Source organism: Eptatretus burgeri, chromosome 14 (assembly GCF_056783735.1).
Source record: "Eptatretus burgeri isolate ZD-2024b chromosome 14, Ebu_testis_v1, whole genome shotgun sequence".
NCBI classification, from domain to species: domain Eukaryota; kingdom Metazoa; phylum Chordata; class Myxini; order Myxiniformes; family Myxinidae; genus Eptatretus; species Eptatretus burgeri.
Genome location: NC_140974.1, coordinates 30,771,452 through 30,788,255, shown reverse-complemented (window position 1 = coordinate 30,788,255; position 16,804 = coordinate 30,771,452). Strand labels below are relative to the sequence as shown.

The 16,804-nt window shown below is 42.9% G+C and overlaps 1 long non-coding RNA gene across 1 annotated transcript in view; it reads right to left on the bottom strand.

The window, feature by feature from the left end:
- The window catches only part of LOC147012892 (uncharacterized), a 187,975-nt gene extending 172,458 nt beyond the window's left edge, over positions 1-15,517 (bottom strand). The window contains exons 1-2 of the long non-coding RNA XR_015050958.1: positions 15,318-15,517; positions 9,960-9,994 (exon numbers count right to left, since the gene is read on the bottom strand). This is a non-coding gene — a long non-coding RNA (uncharacterized LOC147012892). The remainder of the gene's footprint in view (positions 1-9,959; positions 9,995-15,317) is intronic.
- Positions 15,518-16,804: the final 1,287 nt, after the last annotated feature.

Genomic DNA, 16,804 nt, shown 5'->3' with positions numbered 1-16,804 from the left:
CCTGAACAGTTATTCTGATGGTCAAATACGGCTGTGGATCATTTACCTCACCCACCTATCTTTCATTGACGTTCGACACCCACCTCTTTCACCGACGTTGACATACACCTTTTTCCATCGATGTTTGATGCCGCGTTTGGTAGCTCTATGGATGCTGGCTGGCTCTTGTTCGTGTCGGGCTGAACGAGGAAGGAATGATCGAGAGATTGACGGTTGGAGGTCACGTGCAGTGATGCGCCAAAAGGCAAGGTGGATTTCGCTGAAGTCTGCTTGAAGCTCTGCCCACACTAGTCGCCTATAAAAAGGATGGGAGGACCACTTTCCTGACAGTTTGTGACAGTTGCTCCAGTCAGTTGATGACAATTTCTGACAGTTGCTGCTCCTGACAGTGGGTGATGGTTGGACAATTCCTGCTTGTTCTGCTCGTTCCTGATTCCTGGTTCCTGGGGGTGACGACGTGACGTTGATTGGTGTTCGAGCCTGTTTGCGAGTAGGTGCACGGCGAGGCAGGGCACTGTCAGTGGACCAAGGCAGGCTCACACATTTTGGGACATTTTATTGGATGCACGATAACTTCTTCCTTGGTAAGCCGAGCCCGGATTTCTTTCCCCCATGAATGATCTGCTGGGTACCCTTGTCTTGTGTTTAATCGTAAAGTGAGGCATTGTAATAAGCATCTGCTCTTTGTCTGTTTTTCTATCAATGCCTGTATAATTCATTATTTGCTTGAGATTATTTTGATTGATTTGAATTCACCTATTTTTCACCACAAAGAAATAAAAAGTTCTTCAGTTTATTTATTTTTTCTTTATAATAAATTCGTTGTTGACGTTTCAACCTGTCCGTGCTTGTCCTTTCCTTCCATTGATCCAGCATTGTCCAAACCTCGATAGACTGGGAGGTAGTTCCCAAACTAATTAACCTGTCATAGTCAGCATGCACCAGCGGTAAATGCTCGGCCGCCTGACTTAAGACCTAATCAAGATAAGATGGGTGCATTGCCGAGGGCGCGCTCCCCAATCAGGAAGCCACGGGACCTCAAGTTAAATGGCAAATAAGATGGTGGACACTGGAACTCATGCTTAACTGATTGGCATTCGTGGTGGTAAGGTAACCCACCGTACTACGAAGGTAATTGTGAGCGGTGGCCCCAGGTTCGGCTCTTCGGAGGAGAAACGAGGATTAACCCCCTCGTAATACACTCGGTACCCATGGCCGTAACTATACCGTGGTGCCCCCAGAATCCGAACGCCCCATTGTTTGAACAAATTGGAATCCGAACAATTTTTTCGAGAAAATTTTGCCCTTAAAAACCGAACACATTTTCAAAAACCGAACACAACGTAGCGTTCATGTTTGTTCATGTGTCTCCCCCGCCTATTCGAGCCGCATCTTTGCGCTTTGTTCATCCAGTTCGTCGGTGGAAGTCCTTGTGAAAGCATCTCTCGTGTGTCGATCGAAACTTTACCTCGTGTTTTCACCTTGATTTGTGCCGTTTTTGTTTTAACTCATCTTGTGTTTTAATTAATAACAAAAAAGCAATCCGATCACGTGGTGTGACGGACTGTTGGGCAAGGATTTAATTTCACAGAAAAACCGGTTGTAATTTGGAATATCCATGATTACCTCAGCCTGATGTGTTTGATGAAAGTGATTGTGGTTCTGGGGGCATCATGTTTGATGAGCTGCCCTGGGGGCAGCGCTCTCGCAGAGTGCACAAGCAATCGGAACCCAGGACGGAGCTCGAGCCTGTGGACCTTTGGATGTGGTGATTGTACCAGTTTACATACAATACACTGCCACCGAAGGTCATTTACTCATCTTATTTTACCTTAAACATGGGTAATTTCAGTTGAAAGTGTCTTGAAAGTGGGTTTTCTTGGGGTCCAGGAACAGAATAATTCACTCCATTATTTCTTATTGGGAAAATAGTGTTACGAATTTGGAAATCAATCGCACTCAACATACAGGTTCCTTTAGCTCAGTGAGGTCGATAAGTGCATGTTCCAGAGATATCTCAACTTTCATTGTTTAATGAGCAGAAATCGATTAGATGCGCTGTGATATAATTTAATAGTTTGGGAGCAATCACAACACAAAGGAAGCCGAACCTCCCCCTCTTCTGGAAGAGGAAGAAGAGCCCTCCCGTCCTGTGATTCATGACGTAAACAACTCCCTCCCACCCGTGGTTGAGCGGGGGAGGGAGCACGAGGGTATGTCACGCCGGGAGCGGGGGAGGGGACTGATAGGAATAAAAAAAGGGACACTCTGCTTGGCTCGAGTTGGTTCGGGCTTGGCTTGTAGTAGGCCTTCGGGTTCTGCTTGGCTTGGGTTAGGGAGAAGGCTTTTTGGTTCTGCTTGGCTCGGTTCGCTTTTTGGGCTCTGGCTTTGTTCGGAAAAGAGGTGGTTCGCTTTTTGTGCTTGGTTCATCGAAAGAGAGTTGAGCTGGTTGCTCGGCTCGAGCTTGTTGGTTGTTGTTCATCAAGAGAGGAGCGCCAGTTGCGAGAGTCGGGCGTGTTTTTGCGTTCTATTTCGTCGTCCGGTTCGGCTGGCTCTTCTTGGTTTGTGGAGCTCTTTGTTCTGCGCTTGGTTCGCGGCTTGGTGCGACTCCTTGGCCTCATCTTGGAGGTGGTTCTTCGGGGAAGCGACGCATCGACGGGAAGGATCGGCACCTCGTCTGACCAGCACGTGTTCAGAAGTGCGAGAGGATTCGCTGGAGCTCGGGAAGGATCTCGGCTCACGGCGATTGGATCCATCTTGCTCTCGCTGGAGCCCGGGTCTGAGCAGCTTGAAGACCACACGAGGTGGAGAGGTTCGAGATAGGTTCTGGGTTTCAGCTCATCTTTCCCTCCGCGTTGAAGTCCTTACTAAAGGCATCAGCCACCATTTCTTGGGTGTGTGTGTGCATACGAGTGTCCGTGGGCCCGTCTAATAAGTAGGAAACTGTTAAGTGCCTGTGTTGTATTTGCTTTACATTTCATAGTAGAACTCGGCTGTAGGTTTTTGCTCGTGTCCTGTCCCCAATCCCCATTCATTCATTTATTGCATGCCTGTGTTCAAATAAATGTTCTCCGTTGTTGAATGTCACCTGCTCGTTGCGTCCCTTCCTCACATTGACTGCCAGGAAGCGTTCGGAATAATTAGCTGGCTGTTTATAAGCCGATAAAACGTACATCTGGTCCGACGGGACTTGGCGATATATAACCGCTCGGCAATCGCATACGGAACGAGCTGCTTAAGCGGCTCGTTTTCGTGCAGGTCCCATTGAGGTTTCAACTCCCGGCATTTCTGTCCGCGTGAATAATTAGGTACATCGACAATTCAGCCATCGGCCATGTAACGCGTGGACAGAAGAGTTGGCTGGTTTATGGTGTGGTTAAAAACACCTGTCGCTGGGTTTCGGCGTTGATCCGGAAGCTACGACTAGATTGCTCGTTCGGTGGGCGCGCACGGCCGCAATTGGGCTAAAGGCGGTCGTCCACACGCTGAATACGCCGAAATCAACAACAATAGTTTTGGAATCCGAACTTTTTGCAATCCGAACAGCCTCCTGGAACGAATTAAATTCGGATTCTGGGGGCACCACTGTATATGTATGTATGTATATGTATATGTATGTATATATATATATATATATATATATATATATATATATATATATATATATATATATATATATATATACACACACATAAACATATATTTTGCAGGATGAAAAACCTATTTGAAAAAGCAACAAAAAGCAACATTATCGAAAATGCGAAAAGACACACACACACACACACACACACACACACACACACACACACACACACACACACACACACACACACACACACACACACACACACACACACACACACACACACACACACACTTAATATTTTTCAGTGACTATTAGTGTATTTATATTCATATTTTGGAATGAAAGCACGCACAAAATGGTGTAAAGCAAGAAAAAAAAACTTCTTCACTTGCAGCACCAAAATGTTTTTTATCTTCGCTTGCAGAAACTAACAACTATTAATATTTTGTAATGTTAGCAAATCGCCCAAAACGGAAACAGCACACTGCGTATGTAATTGCCAAAAAAAATTCGACACTTATTTTGTTCACCATATCCGAGTCTCAAATCCGACATAATATTTTGATTATATACTTAAATTAGTCTGTGAGAGTAGATCGTGTTTCCAAATCGAGGCATGTTTGAACAGGCCGAGCCAAATGGCAAATTAGGATTCCCATCGAGGGTTTGCGAGGAGTCCGAGGGTGTCCAAGGATATGCCTGATAAAGGATACAATTAAATAATGCCGTTAATTATCTTCAAAAGGTGTATTTTAATTAACTCAAACACCCAATTTTTACTCCTGAACTTCCTTGGAGTTTTCTTAGTATGCCTGCAAAGCATCATGCTGCTATATTTTATAGTTTTGGAGTTATGGAGAAGAAATACTAACACACACACACACACACACACACACACACACACACACACACACACACACACACACACACACACACACACACACACACACACACACACACACACACACACACACACACACACACACACACACGTCTTGCCTGGGTTTGAATCCCAATCCAGCAATCTATAAACCGCCATCCTGGTGTTTCATCAGCAGAGCGAGGCTTAAATGTTTGCCCCATCCATCAGAATTTGTCAGTCAATCATGAAACGTGTACAAGGGTAATGCATACTTCTTGGAAAGGTTGTCATGTAACAGAATGACTCCCACATGTTTCTGAATTTTTAAAAGTTGTATCTACTGTCCCTTAAAATATAGAATTTTCAGGCTTGAGATATTGTCTTGAGATACATCATCTCCATTGATATTAAACTCAATACCACCGCATGAAAAATACTTGTAATGACAGTGAACAATAATTCTTGAATACAATGACGCATGATGATAACAATAATGATTATAAAAATAATACTGATTACAATAATAACGAGACCTGCCACTTAAAAACTGCTGGCAGTGATGACCGGGTAGCAAGACCTCTGGCTTCGACAACCCTTTGATACAACATAGGACTGACGAGTTATGGACAGAGTAACACGAAGTGCTCAATCTATTTTTTACATATGCAGCTGGCCCTTCTTCCTGGGGACATTGTCAGTATCAATTGAATTGGTGTTTAAATTACCTGCACATGAAGCAATAAATGTGTGGGAAATGTCACCATGTGTCCACAGGGTGAACTGGAACTCCCTCGAGTAATACAAAGCCCCCCATATTTTTCTCCACTACGCTGGATTGTTGAGTTCTGGACCCATAGATACACCACATTCAATCTATTTATTATGTAAGCAGTTAGCCCTTTTCCTGAATCGAGTCGGTACCAATTGCATTGGTGTATAAATAACCTGAACACAAAGTAATGGATGTGGACACCATCGGTGCAGAGGGTAAAGTGGTATTCCCCGGAGTCTAATGAGGCCACAGACATTTTTCTATGATGTGGGATTCGCAAGTTATGCACCGAGGAAAAGGCCACATTCCATCCATTTATTATGTACACAGTTGACCATTTTCCCTCGGGCCATCATCCATCCATCCATTCCATTGAGACCATACTCTGAGCAGAGTGTTGGTGCTGCCTAAGCAGTCTCTCTTGGCTATTGCACACAATCCTGGGACAGGTTGCCACTCTGACACAGGTCGCCACTTGGCTCTTGGCCATCATCGGTATCAATTGAATTGCTACTCCCGTACCCTCAAACGCATGCAGGCGCACCAAAGTGAACCTTCTGCAAAAAAATATAAAAATTCCAAACATTCTCAGATTCAAATAATTAAATAATTCTAGCTGTCAGACCTTGTGGCAATCAGGTTGAAATTTAAAACATACATTCCCCATTTCCGCTAGATATTAAATTTGAAGTTTCACATTCAATGATGCAGCAGTTCCAGAGTAAACGTTATTTAATATTTTTCCTTCAATCCAATATGGCTGTCAAACCATGTGCCCTATCAATTATTCATGAACAAATTTATATCCACTCGTCTTGCAGAATGTGTGTGAAGTTTCCCCTTGATCAGGCTAGCTGTTCTGGAGAAGATTTTTGAAGGTTCTCGAGTAAACTAGACAACCCGTGAACCCGTTGGGTTCCCGTTGTGACAGCGGTTGATAAAAAAAATCATTTCAAAAAAAGAAGAAAAAAGAAGAAGATCGCTCCAGCGAACTATACCGCTGAGGTTGTTTGCATTCATCAAAAAATCCCGAAGAGGACTTGACTGAATCGGGAATTGATTTTTTAATAATTATTTTCATTGCCCGATTTGAACGAAACTTGATTTTGCGCATCAATGTGAAAAAAAAATGGAGAAAAGAAAGTCAACGAAATTATTGTGCGTAATCTTCAAAACACAATTTTATTTATTAAGGAACACGGAAGCATTAGATCAAAATGGCGATGCTTATTTTATGCTTAAAAATAAATCGTTCTCTGTCCTCAATGTTTGAGATTTTAAAATAAATCATTAAAAAAAAAAACAAACAAAGATAGCTCCAGCAAACTATACCGCTGAGGTTGTTTGTATTGATCAAACTCTCCCGAAGAGGAATTGACTGAATGGGAATTGATTTTTTAAATAATTCTTAGTTGTCCAATTAAGCCTGGTGTTGGCTTAGTGGTTAAGGTGGTGGCTTGGGATCCTAGGGTCCTGAGTTCAAGCCCCGTTTGGCCGCTGAATTAATATACAGCAGGAGGTTGACTCAGCCTGTCATCCTTCCGAGGCCGGCAAAATGAGTACCAGTGTACTGCTAAGTGGGACACTGCATCAGCGGCATAGCCACGTCCCAAACAATGATGCAACCAGCAGCCACAGGCTGCACTCGATAGAGAGAGAGAGAGAGTTTCCCAATTTGAACGAAACTTGATACTGCACACCACAGAGGAATGGTGAGTAAGTTGGCCCTAAAATTTTTGCGCTATCATGTACCGTTTTCGCTGTATTTCAGGAATATACATACATACATACATACATACATACATACATACATACAAACAAGATGAGAATTTTAACAATATATAGATTCAATATAGCCGCCAAACCATGTGGCGTATCAATTAGAAATTAACAAACTTGCTCAAGCATGTCTGGGGGAAGATGTGTATAAAGTTTCGCCTCAATCTGTTTCGTTGTTTCAGAGAAGATTTATAAATTTTTTTCATTTTCAATCCAATATGGCTGATGACCACATGACATGACATCATGAATTTCTATTATGCCTCTAATGGGGTTGGGGATCATGCTTGTGAAGTTTCGTGTTAATCAGATAAGGTGCGTTTTTCTATCCAAGATGGCTGACAAACCATGTGACTTGTGACATCATAATTTTACCATATATGCAGCCTTGGCATTGGATGACAGTTGCAAAGTTTTGCTTTGATAGGATAAGTGGTTTCTGAGAAAACATTATTAAATATTTTCCTTCAATCAAAGTTGGCTACCAAACCATGTGACCGAGCAATTATTAATTAACACACTTATATTCCCTCTCCTTTGAGAATATGTGTATGAAGTTTCCCTTTGATCTGACCAGCCGTTCTGGAGAAGATTTTGAAGGTTTTAGGGTAAATTCAATATGGCTGCCAAACCATGTGACCCATCAATTAGAAATTAACAAACTTGTTCAAGGATCTCTTGGAGAACATGTGTGTAAAGTTTCACTTCAATCTGTAAGGCCATTCCGGAGAGGAAGATTAAAAAATAATAATCAAAACAATATGGCTGCCAAACCACGTGACCTATGATGTCATAATTTTTATTTTTTCTTCAGTGAGTTGTTGCGTAGATGACGCTCAAGAAATTTTAAATTTTTCGGATGCAGCGTTCTCCCTGTCTAATTTTCACCAGGATACCACTTCACTGATGATGTCACGAAAAAGAAATCACACTTCTTCCCCCATGGGCAGTTCTTGCTAAGTGCCAAGTTTCAATATTTTCCCATTGTGCGATTTCGGAGATGCAGACGTCCAAAATTTTTCGTTTTTTTCAAAGATGCCACCTTTACCAAGTGACCTACAATGTTATAATTATCAATTAAGTATGCTACTGAAAATATACATACTATGGTGAAAATTTAGTGTTGATCGATCTTACGTTTGCCGAGAAAATGAATTTTGAAGCGAAAAAAACCCGAAAATCCCAGGCAGAATAAGAAAAATAATAAAGAAACGGAAGAAAAACAATGGGTTACACAGCCTTTTGGTCTTGGTACCACAATTATGATGACAATAAAATCTAGGAGGGCACTCAGTGGAGTGCATATCGCTGGCAAGCTGATTAGTTTACGTTTTGTATCCCACTTGTATGCCGGATCTGGATTCGGACCTGAACTAAAATTTAATCAGCTTCTTCTCGTCACCTAACCACCTCATCCACCAAGTTTCATCCGAATATGTCTCTACTTTTTTGAACTATCGTGCTACGTATCATTTTAGCCTGATCACTTAATGGTGAAGAATCACTTAAAAAAATTCTCTGATCTGGATTCAGATTCAGATCTTCACAAAAATCGAAGCAATTCTTACTTGTTACACACCCAACCTGCCCACTAAGTTTCATCCGAATCCGTCTACAACTTTTTGAGGTATCGTGCAATATATCATTTTAGCCCGATTACTCAACGATGAAGAATCACTTTAAAAAATAAAAAAAATTCAAGGATCCAGATCCGGATTTGGATCTTTCGAAAAAATTGAAAAAAAATCTTCCTTGTTAAATACCCAACCTGCCCACCAAATTTCTTCCAAATCATTCCAAAAACTTTTTGAGATGTCATGCTATATATCATTTTAGCACTGTCACTCAATGGTGAAGAATCACTTTAAAAAATTATTGGATCCGGATCCGGATCCGGATTCCAATATTCACCAAAATCTAATAATTTCGGCCTTGTCACATACTCAAGCTCTCCACCAAATTTCGTCCAAATCTGTTGACAACTTTTTGAGATATTTTGTTCACAAACAAACAAATGAAAAATCACTCAAGAAGCGACACTTGGCAAAACAGAGCAAAGTAAAACGGCACTCAGTGGAGCGCATACCTCTGCCAGACTGAACAGTTCACGTTTTGTATCCCACTGATGGGCTGGACCTGAACCAAAATCTAATCCGCTTGTTCTTGTCACCTAAGCAACTCGTCCACCTAATTTTGTCAAAACTCATCCACAACTTTTTGAGATATCATGATATGCATACGTTTGTGCACATATATATATATATATATATATATATATATATATATATATATATATATATATATATATATATATATATATAGTTTGTTGCCTCTTAATTTTAACTCTTAATTTTCATCTCTTAATTTTAGAAAATAGGCCGATGTTGACGTTTTGACTGTAGAAATAATTGGTGGCTGAATTGATTTGCCTGATATGCAAATCCTGTTCAAATTTCAAGTCAATCGGATGAAAATTGAGGATATTCGAAATTTTAAAAAGTTTGGCCGATGACCTTTTGACCTCAAACAAAAAACACGATTCTGTTCGACCACCAACTCCACCATTTGGTGAAATTTCCTGAAGATCGGTTTAAAAATTGTGACCTGTAGGTGATTAAAGATGAGTGGACAGACAAATGTAAGTGATCAACAATGTTGTCAAAAAAATTTTTTTGCCAAGTAACAAACAGAGAGACAGACAGGGGTGAAAACATAACCTCCATCCACCCTTGATGGCGGAGGTAATCATGATGATAATAATTATGATAACAATACTTATTATGCTATCATTCTGATTACAATAATAATAATGATGATAATTATGACAATAATTAGGATGATAATGCTGATTACAAAAATCATTATGATGATAATCCTGATCACAATAATACCTATTATGCTGAAAATACTGATTACAATAATAATTATGATTATTTATTTATTCAAAAAGTTTCTCTTACCTGGGAATCTTCTCTGCGATCAGGAATGAGAGATCCTGGAAATTAAATGAAGAAAACAAGATATTCAAAGACATTGCACATTTGCATTATTATAATCATTATTATTACGATTACAACTAACCACATTACTCATTTTGAATATCACTTGTGATGCCATTATCAGATATCACAGTTTGTTTTAAGAGTAATTTTAGTTTGGAGACCAGTTGGCCTTGTCCAGTGGTAATAAGTACGGCATAAAAAACTATGATTTCTCAGAATAATTTATTCTAATTTCATTGCGTGGACTCGGTTAAATATGAGGCTCAAATTGATAGATGAAATATCATTCACAGTCTGTATTGAAACTTCAGTACATGAGACAGGGTGGGGGAGCGGGGCAACGAGGGCACTGTGCCTGGGTGGGGGAGGGGGGTAGATGGGGGAGAGAGGGAGTGAAACCGTTCCTCGAGAGGAGGCAATGACAAGAGCATCGCACTTCGTCTGCATCCAGCGGGGGTAACTCAAACTCCTCTTGGCCGGCATGCACCCCCTCTCCCACCCTCCATCGCTGCTTTTCTGCTTCGCAAACCGTGGAAAATGCCACAAACGCCCCTTCCCGGGAACTTGCCTGTATACTCCCGTCCCCACCCTCCTCAGCCCCCCACCCCCACAGCGGATTACGGATGGTTTGTTGCTCAAGGCACAGTTTAGTGTGGTAAGAAGAGCATGAGAGGGTATATCGGTTGAGGGGGGGGGTGGGGGGAAGATGGCCTTAGGAGAGGACATTGATGACCACTGTGACCAACCGATGGCCACACTTGGAGAAATGAACTGGCCAAAGCAGCCGTGGTTACCAGTGCAGGATCAAAGATCTCTGGTTTGTACAGTTTTCTGGTTATTGCTTCCTTCATTCACCTACAGGTTGTTCTTTTTCAGATTAATTTGTGTCATTTTTTTGGAACAATCCTCGTCTGCAAGGTACAGTTACAATAACTCAGACGAAGAGCAAAAGTGGTTTAAAAAATCCACCTGAAGACAGATTAATAACGAGGTCACATCTAAAACGTGTGTGTGTACATGTATGTGTACATGTGTGTGTACATATGTGTATGTGTGTGCGTGTGTTTCTGCATCTAAACCTTAGAGATGCACAGAAGAAAAGATGTTTCACACATGATTCGTTTGAAAAAGACACTTAATTATTTAAAACACTTAATTATTTTAAACATGTCAGTTAGAATTGTTTGAAAAATCTTTTAAGTTTCGTAACAATACCTAGACTGTCCATGCAAGGGTTCGATCCCATATTCAAAAGTATTGCAGAATCCTTCACGTAAATAAATGTATACGTGTTCCACGATGCTGCTCAATCGAGGGCCTTAAAGGAGCAAGTCAGGCGTGAAACCCAAAGGAACGAAGAGATTTGAAAAGGCTTGGGAAAACAGGACATTTGGACAAAAATAACAGGTTCCTGATCAGGTTGAAAGGCTTCCGCAGCGTCTTTGGAACCGGTGTCAACGTCAAAGGCCCAACACGCAGGCCTCTCTGCCGCCATTTCTGCAAAAGCTGTAGAATTAAGGGCAGACACAAAGGCTTTGTACGACCGGCTCCATTATTTCGTTGTGGATGGGCCACCAGGATTGCGAGTCCCGTTCCAGACGTTTTGCCCCCCTCCGCCCCCTCACATTAAAGTGTGAGTGAGGCGGGGCGAGGGGCGGGCAGGGGCGGGACGGGCTTTGGGTGAAGGTCAGAGTCCTTCCATCGGAAATCAACTTGGAGACATCAACAAGAAAGACCTTTTCCACACTGTTTCCCGACCAGCATTGTGCCTCGGTCCAAGCCAGCAACCAGCATCAATGCGGCGCCGCCTTGTTAAGGCCTGGCTGGAGTGTGGGCCAGCACTACCCCTTTGACCCCAGACCCTCTCCCTCTCCCTTTCCCCTTATGCCTTAATTCTCAGCTCTCAATGTCCTCAAAGTTAGGGCCATGCCGAGATGTTCCTGCTGATAGATTTTAACTCTTCCTCGGTGTTGATAAAGAAAAATCGCCAAAAACATTCAAAAATAAATAATAATTCACCGACAAGGCTTCGATGTACCTGCAATATTGGAGAGATTTCAGGATGCATCGTCGATCAATGTGATCTCCTGACAACTCAAGCATTCAAGTAAACACTAACAAAAAGGAGCCCTCAAACATTATATAGAGGACAGCATAGCGATTCTCCAAAACTCCTCATTACGATCAAATCACGCATGGGCCACTGTGGCCTCATGACAACGCTCAGCCACAATTCGGGCCTACAACTTCTCAACCACTCATTATGTTCAGCCATATTTGATGGGACATCATGGTAGCGACTCTTTGCGGCGTTACTTCCCCCTTGAACCAGTCCTGCCCCAAACAAGATCTGACTTAACCAAAGGATTATCTGTCGCCTGAATGGCCACGTGCACTCATTGATCACTGGGCTCTTTGTGAATATGTCAAGAAACTTACTATAATCAGTTTAATTTATGGTGGCCACACGTAAAAAAGCTTGACTTTATTGACTTTACTTTGATTAATGGTTTGTGAACCCTTTTTCTTTTCAAACGTTGTGCAGAATGGATGAGAACCGTGCCATGTGCATGTGTTTAAAAAGGGCCGAATAGAGAGCGGCCCGCGACGAAGAACTTGCTTCTTGACTGTGCATTATTTATATCCATTACTCAAACTTCATTGGTATCAATATACGCAGGAAAAATTAAATTCAGGAAAATATGTTCCGCTACGCCGTGCTGAGCTCAAATGCAGGCAGCGGAAAGAAGGGAAAGGAAAAGGCCTTGCTAGGCCGTAATGAAATTGAAACAGGTCACTGAGAATCCGGATCCTTAATTGCCTCCTGCCCTTTCCGCACAAAATGCTGTGAGTCAAGTTTGCTGATGAGAATGAGAGAGTTGTTGAAATGATCGGAGACTTTTTCTCCATATATACATTATATTTCTGTAGAAATTACAGCCTCGGTCACCTGACTTCATCAGACAATCATCTGCCATCAATTGTCTTCGACGGGTTTAACTTTCTGGAGGTCTTCGTCTTTCGTATACTGTTTTCCTTTGCGGTTGTGATAAACCACAACTACAGGAAAGGATATCAGGAACATCAGCCTTATTATTAAACAGTACGAACACCGTGCACAATTCATTTTAGCTCTATCAACTATACAGCCATGGCTACCGTTAGCGGGAATAACCCCAATTATAGGGTAAGGAAACATGAGGGAAGGAATGAAAGCAGAAGGTTTTATGGTAGAGGTTGCGAAACGGCTATCAAAGCAAAACCACAAAAACCACAGCCCAGCTTACGAGGGTATTTCATTTTAAAGGATTGCTGTTTTGAATTTGACTGTATCGATTTCACATTTCAACACAACTATTCGACCACAACATACACATCTACAAATTTGACAAGAGAGGGGAAAACAAAGAGGACACGACGTTACAATTTCATCTTCACCCGGTCATGTTCTCTTGTCCTGAACTATTCGTTACATGCGAGTTCGCTTAATGTCCACAATACAGAAAATAATGTCGTTGTATGTGCATATTATATATGTATACACACACACACACACACACACACACACACACACACACACACACACACACACACACACACACACACACACACACACAAAGATAAATTCATTATTTACACAATTGCCATTGAAAACCCTTTGACAGAATTTAAAAACGAGTTCGACTGACATTGAACTTTGTTACGTCCACATTGAATTACTCATCTTTTCAATCCCTCCTTCCCAAATTTTGTTTTGAATTAATTAATTCAGTGAATGAAACAACATGGGAGTGTTTTGTTGGGTTTATTTTCTTTTATTTATTATAAATCCCCAGACAGGGAAATTTTTTTTAAAAAGGATGAAAAATAGCACGAGTGGTTCAATTTTGACTTCAGTTTGTAAAAGTGATGACTTCAGTGATGAAAAAGTAGATTAATTATTTTGAGGGAATTTATCTTTACACTTTATGAAGTCTCCAGCAGTCCCGATTCTTCCTTCATCGTGGGATTGACCGGGGAGGTTTTCATCCCAAATCTTTCTCGAACCCGATGGCCGGACCCGCGCGTTCGGCTGAAAGTGATTTTTGCAGAAATTTGTGATTTGTTCAGAGTGCTGGTGACAACCCCTCCAGTCGTCAGCGAAAGACAGCGTGGGATCTTTAACACCCACCAATCACCATCCCGAGCAGACAGGTCCTCCATCCGAAGGAAGGCACGTAACATCGATACCTCGCCCTGCATGCGAAACACCAGGATGAGAGTTTATAGCTGGGTCCAGATCGAAACCCAGGATAGACGGCTCAAAGGTAAGTCAGCGTACCTCGAGGCGATCCTGCTAGCCGTGTCCGGGTTTGTCGTTACGGTGTTGGACACCAATGCACCCGTAAGTACGTTTTCCTCTTTGCTTCAAATCACGTGCTCAAAATTAAGATGGCGGCAAATGATGTAACAAGGAGGGTGGAACAAAAACAATTATTAGATTTCTGGGAAGCAAAAATTGCCTGAACTCCCTGTTCATGATTGTCCGGCAACGTTGTGTACACTTAATCGTCATAGGGGCAAAGACGTGTCAAACTGGATTTCAAAACCATCCTCATTATATATATATATATATATATATATATATATATATATATATATATATATATATATATATATATATATATATATATATATATATAACATGAAGGACAAGCACAAAACCAATTAATTATGGAGGACCATTTGGTGGGGACACAAAGACGAAATCCTTGGTTGTTTATCTTATGGATTGGAAGTGAGCATAGATAGACACAGTATTTCCGAACAGGTTTCAACATCACACCCTCGGTATACGGTTGTCATGCAGGCACGACGGACCAAACGTCCCCCCTTTTCCCTTTGTCTGACGTCGCTGACCATCCGTCATTCCATCGCTGATTGCGCCATTAATCACAAAAGGTCTTCGTTTACATTAATTGCATTCACACAATGTATATTAGATGTAAGGCGATTAGATCCATCGACGGCGTTTTAAAAGAACCGTCGAGGGAAGACGAGTATGCTAATGGCCTGGAGATCATGCGCACGACATCGACAGGACGGATCCAATGGACCAGTAAAGTACAATCGTGTGAACTTTCACGCAGTCGAGTACAAAAGCTCGAGCTTGTTCGTCCGCGGGTGAACACGTCTGGATTTTCACCTCCGACACGAGTTTGTAGCCGATACGGAGAGTGCGAGACGACGAGACTGGAGACGGACGGGACGGGACGTCCTTGTGTCCGGTTTACCTGGACGTTGGACGCACATCGACACAGTTCGCGGAATTTGTACCTGCGATCCCGGCGGGTCTGGGGACGCCAAACGGGCCGAGCCGTTGTGCGGACGAATCCGACAGGGCGAAATCGTTGGACATCGAAATGTCCCTTTTCCACCATGTGTGGCGCTTTGTCTCCGCGCTGCGCACGACCCGTGTACGAGTACGTGCCGCCTCGCGTTTGGAAGAAGTGCTCGGATGGGAATTTCCTTCTCGGTTTCGTGCATCGAGCGGCGTCACAGAGCTCGGGCGTCGACCGAGGCTCCCGATCCGGGAGCCGTGCACCTGCGGGGTCGCGTCACGTGATGCCAATGGTACACGCAGGCTCGTGTACTGTGCGTAAAAACGGAACGAGCCGTTGGGAATCGTTTGCAATTTAACGAGCGGTTGGGAATCGTGCGATTAATGTTAAATCGTCTTATCGTCAATAAATCGAATCGCGAGTTAAACCGCATTACATGACAATGAGTGAACCGTTTAAAGGCCGTTTGCATTGTAAAGCTGTTTCCCCGTACGTCGGAACAGCGCGGATGGACGACGAGGTGCGTGCGTCATCGCTCTGCACGGTGCGTGCACGGCCAGGTGTTCTCTCTTCGGCACTAGTACCGCGCCATTGTGACGCTTACCGCGCCATTGTGACGCTTACCGCGCCATTGTGAGCTTTCCGCGCCATTGTGACGCTTTCCACGCCAAGTTGTGACCGTAAAAAAGAGTAAACTTTGTTGGACTTTTCGAGTGTAAAGCAATTGCGCTGCGTGTTTCATGGAGCAGCACGGACCGTTTTGAAGCGGTACACCAGCACGTTGTTAGTTTGGTGGTTGTTCTCGAGGGGCACGGTGGTTAAGCTGGACAATCGAAATGAAGATCTAAAGATACACGGGCGGTTTTACATTCCCTCGTCTTTGTTTTTATGTCACTGAAATGTTCAATTGATGACATCACTCCGCTTTGCTTGAGCTCTCACCGCTCCACCTGCTCCGGTTAACCAGGTTCATGATGCGTACAGGTGTCACCACGTGTTCGCACAAACACCTTCCGTAACCACAACTGTGTGTCACAAGACACGGGAACGGGAAAGACAAGTTTGCTGTCGATCTGACATCGTTGAAAGTTATTTAAACGTTAACTTGGAAATGTTCTTTCAACCGCGATCAATGGGAAAACAACAAATGGACGCCGACACGATGTCGGCCAGGGAGTGATGCCAAAGCAAGTGACATTTGTACACTTTACCCATTTACTGATTCGTACGGCCGAGTGAGTGCGAAGCAAATCCGAGACACGAATCCAGGGACAAACGGCCGTACGAGCAATGCGCCGTCTTATCAGGGAAAGTTCACCGTGAGGTGTGTGCGGACACATCGAGTCCATTGTGAAGAGGTGTTCGTGATCTGTAGGCCACGGACAATCATCCTGCTCCTTGGCCGAGGCCGCACTTGGGACAATCATCCTGCTCCTTGGCCGAGGCCGCACTTGGGACAATCATCCTGCTCCTTGGCCGAGG